The 4,994-nt window shown below is 33.9% G+C and overlaps 1 non-coding gene across 1 annotated transcript; it reads right to left on the reverse strand.

Annotated features, from left to right (window-relative positions):
- On the reverse strand, positions 1-73 carry Trnav-aac (transfer RNA valine (anticodon AAC)). Its single transcript has one exon. It is a non-coding gene; the product is annotated as a tRNA-Val (tRNA).
- Positions 74-4,994: the final 4,921 nt, after the last annotated feature.

Genomic DNA, 4,994 nt, shown 5'->3' on the forward strand with positions numbered 1-4,994 from the left:
TGTTTCCGCCCGGGATCGAACCGGAGACCGTCCGCGTGTTAGGCGGATGTGATAACCACTACACCACGGAAACAGATGTATTATAAAACAATAGCATTGTAAATATACAGATTTATTATTCTCTTATAGTTAAAATTTGTTTCAAGTGTCTTTTCTCGGCCAAAAATGACATGTACACAATTATTGTTAATTCCTTACAGTTTCAGGTTTTTTTTTTTTTTTTTTCGTGCGGAAACAGGACAGCAGACACTGTAAGTATTATCCTGTGAACACGGTATTTCAAACCCACTACAGCGCGACTTTACCTCAGGTCTGCTGCTTATCTACCTACATTTGCATTTCATTAAGGAAAGCAGTTCCGAAAGTGGACACAGTACAGATAAGACTATCTCCTCCGATGCCGGAAGTTATTACACTGGGTGCACTTTTGAAACCTACCTTTTGAAATCTCTCCGCCGTAAATGCATACAGTAAAAAGTAAACCGCTTTAAGAACCACTTTATTAATTTTCTATCTGTTTTTGTTGGTGACCTTATTTATTTGGTTTAAATGGCTCTACGGTTTTGTAACATAATATTATTATGTACGACACTAAAGTGTTACGGCAAATATTGTTGCGATTCCAGCTCCAGGTATTAATCGTATAAGTATATTAACGAGATGATAGTCGTTAGAATGTACTTAATTGGGGCACAGCTGTTCAACGGGAAAAGCTTTCTTTAACTATGAGAAGAAATAAAGTACGTTTATTTAAATCAGAGCACGTGCATATTAAATTATTTTCAAAAATTAAACAAACCAGACAGAGGTTCACATTTAAGTTTTACTCTTAAGTACTTACATAAGCTTTGCCACCGACGAAAGTTTTGGCACAAGGACCAAGAGGTCAGAGACTGCCATGACTACCATACAGTTCGCGATACACTTTCTCGCAATTCAAGCAAATGGGCTGAGCCAAACCCACTAATAATATGTTCCTGCTTATGGCTTGCGGTTCTCTAGTTCGGCCGACGTGCATAGCTTCAGAAAAAAAAAACCTTTTTTCCTTCAGAAACTGTCGTGTTTTTATTGGGAAGTGTCTCATTACTACCCACGCATAATTTTAATTTTTTTTGTTTGGTTTTCAAAGTAGAAATAACTTTTGGCACTGTTACGATTTGATAGAATTTTAATAGGACTCAGTTGTAATTTTTTCTGTATAAATGCAATTCAATGACAATATGAGTTGCTAAAGTTATAAAGTTTAAACTATTTAGTCACATTTACAAGTTTATTAAAATTACCCGAACACATAAATAAAAATTTCAAGTCTGTGTCGTTTGTTGAATAATAGATATTATATATATATATATATATATATATATATATATATATATATATAATTATGACACAGAATTGTTTAGCGTTTAGCTAAACATCAAACATTTTGTTTTTGCTAGAGGGCAGGCATTTTACTGACATTTTATCAACATATTTACTACGTCAGTCGCTTCCTACAACTTAGAATTTTCACCTAGTTATGGAGACGGGTAAAAACTTTTTAAATGAAATAAATTTATTATCCTGCTTCACTTTTCTTTCTAATAGGAGTTTATATGGAGCAATAAATCAGTACAAATAAATAAAATCCAAGTGTATGTATGTTTAGAATTATTACGTATTAGGAATTTTCATGCTCGCATATTATAGGTATACGAAATATACCTATAGAAAATTAAACTAAAATATTTTTTACACTCTCTAAAAATACATTAACTTAAAAACCACTGATCATATTGATTTGATTTTCTCACAGGTTTTAGCTGGCAATTCTGGAATTAATATAGTCTGAATTTTTTCTCATATATAAAATTGTTCTGAAGGTATTATATATAATTGTATACCAAGAAGGCGATTACGTAAAACATTTCATTACACAACTTTAAATTTACTGCATTTTATTCTTCATACTGTGTGTAGGATAAATGCATTATTTAAAAATATTTTCTTTTGAATTAAAACTAGCAAAATCTACAAATAAAATATTTAATTAAGTTTGTAGGAAAAAAAACAGAATAATTCCAAGGCTTCAAAGTTTGCTTAGCGGACATAGGAAATTACTGTGCTCTGTTTCTGTGTTTACAATTCATCTTTTATAAATTATCATAACTTATATTTCAACTTTAAAGTGAAATGTATACATATAAGAGATGAGTGTTTTTAAAGTTGAAAAATAAATCCCTATGCAATAACTTGAGTCATTATGGATGTTTTAAGTTTAAGCCTCACCATCTTTCATTTTCAAATATTTTGAAACCACTAGCAATAAAGCTTCCTTACTATTTTTTTTTTGACATGGCATAGGATTTATCTTTGTCTGTTTGTTGAAGTCAACACTTGTGAACTGGTGTGATGATCGTGACAGTTGCAGTCGCCCACGTGAAATGATAAGTTATTTCCTCGTGGCGCTTACAGGCTAGGGCCTGTTAGTGAATGTGTGATTGCAACAAGGTAAAGTAGTTCTGGGAGATACGATTTATGCCTTGTCATGGCAAAACATTAGGTTAAGTACATAAAAATTATTATTATAGCAAAACAATGGAAAATCCAAGATGGCGGCGCCTTATCCCCCTTAAAAAGAGAAAAATATTTGAGTTTTTTCTACCTCAATAACCCATGTGAATTATTCCATCCACGCAAACGGTCAAGGGCTCAACTAATTTACAATAGTGTTGAAATACATCTACTTTAAACTTAACAAAATACACACACTGTCTATAGAGTACTTTGTAGGCCTACAATTAACCACACACGAAAGACCACAAGAGTAAGTTGCATAAGCAGTAAGTTGACAATAGCAGAATATTTCACACTGGTCATTTACATAGAAAAAACTTACCATGGTAAGATTTCCGGAAAATTACTTTGGAGTATTTGTGTTATGGTTTCTATACACAAAACCGATCGTTTAGTCAAACGTTTATTCATCAATTACTTTTTTTAAATCACTTTTTACAGACATGGTAATTGCCGTTATTTTGTACAAACTACTTTCAGTACCGAATATTTGCTCACTAATTAAGCCATACCATGGACAGTTGTGGCTGGCATTAACAACACAACTGTAAATTAACACAAAGAATTTTTTAATGAAATTTTATACATTATTATATTAAATATATTCGCATGGTTGGTAATGCGACGCCGATGTAATATCTAAATGCGTTCTTTTCACCATGGATGTATGCCATATTCACTCTCTGTCTTTAAGCTGAGGTGTGACGTGTTTGTGCACTTTCCTAAGGGGACCTGCGCATTCGTTATGACAGTGATGTTATAGCTTTAGAGTTTTATCATCCGGGAAGGGGCACCTACCTCGTCACTTATCTTTTCCGAAAAACCAGTTTTGGGTCCCGTGTCTACTGGTCGTAGCGCAACCATTGATATCTTAGAAAGTAATCATCTTAATATATATAAATCTCGTGTCACAATGTTTGTCCTCAATGGACTCCTAAACCACTTAACCGATTATAATAAAATTCGCACACCATGTGCAGTTCGATCCAACTTGAGAGATAGGATAGTTTAAATCTCAAATTATAGTCGCAATTTTAATTTATTGCGATTTATAAAAGCGAAATACCACTCACTGACTCACTCATCACGAGATCTCTAAAACTATAAACCCAATTGACTTGAAATTTAGCATAATTATTCATTTTGTGATGTAGACGCTCACTAAGAACGGATTCTGCGTAAATCCGATCCCAAGGGGAGTTTCGGAGGGGGGAGGGGGGGGGGGGTAATATATCAAAATTTCCATTTTTTGGTAGGAAATCACCATGGCAACGGCTGTTGCTTTGTTGATGCTTCATTCGTCTCTATGACAACGACTATTTCATTGTTAGTGCAGTCCTCATCACCGTTGAAATTTAGCTGGTATCTAAATATCAAAAATTACCCTTTTTTTTCAAGTATTTATATTTTACAGACTTGAAACTTCACAGTAATGTTCCTTATGTTACGCAGGATGACATTTTCCGAAAATTAGAACCCATGGGTGGTTAAATCAAGGCAACAGGATTTTGCATTGTTCATGCCTTCTGCGTCTCCATGGCAACGGTCATCGCGCGGCTGTGGCGTACCCACAGGGAGGGGCATGTATAATGAGCGGCGCAAGCGTGATCTGCCTGTAGACTGCCGTAGCGAAGTACGGGTACATCAGTTGTACGTTGCGTGCACGAGTCGGGAAACCATCGGTGCTATTCATTTTCTCTCCGGTACATTATACAGCATTGTAATAAATTTTCACTGATTTTTTTATTATTTACCATTACTGTAAATGGGTGATGTGGCTTAATTTTTTTCCATTAGTATATCCGTGCGAAGCCGGGTCGGGCAGCTAGTGTTTGTATAAATTTAAGACTTTGGAGTGTGGTGGGTTTTGTTACAAGCAGGACAATTTACTTTTTTGGGGGGGGGGAGGGTGGGGGGGGGGAACTTAACTGTTGTAAAGGTATAAGTATATTTATATTATACATCTATCGATTGAAAAGTTCATTAAACTATAATCATCTAACGCTTTTGTCTTTAAATAAATATAGGTGCAAGTACCATGTACTGAAGTTGCATACGAAGCCGTAATAATTAATTAAGTCTAACATTAAAAAAGAGTTTAGAAATCCACCTCTAATTTTTTTAAATGGAGTAAAAATAACTTATGACCAATAACGTTACCTGGTTTTAAGTCTATTGTATGTCTCTTGAAATAACTTTAAATGTAATTAAACCATAGAAAAGTCTACTCTAATAAAAAATGTTTTGCACTAAGTAGCTACATAATATTAATTGTAGACCTAAAATTATTATAAGGAAAGAGTGAAATATATAACTGAACAGCTTTAGGTAAAAACAACCACAGTCCCAAAAATTAAATTTTTTTCATGAGATACAACAAATGTTCCTTCTTTGCTCATTGGTACTTAAATAATGTGAAACCTATTCTGTAGCATAAA

The sequence above is a fragment of the Bacillus rossius genome, chromosome 3, assembly GCF_032445375.1.
Source record: "Bacillus rossius redtenbacheri isolate Brsri chromosome 3, Brsri_v3, whole genome shotgun sequence".
Lineage (NCBI taxonomy): Eukaryota > Metazoa > Arthropoda > Insecta > Phasmatodea > Bacillidae > Bacillus > Bacillus rossius.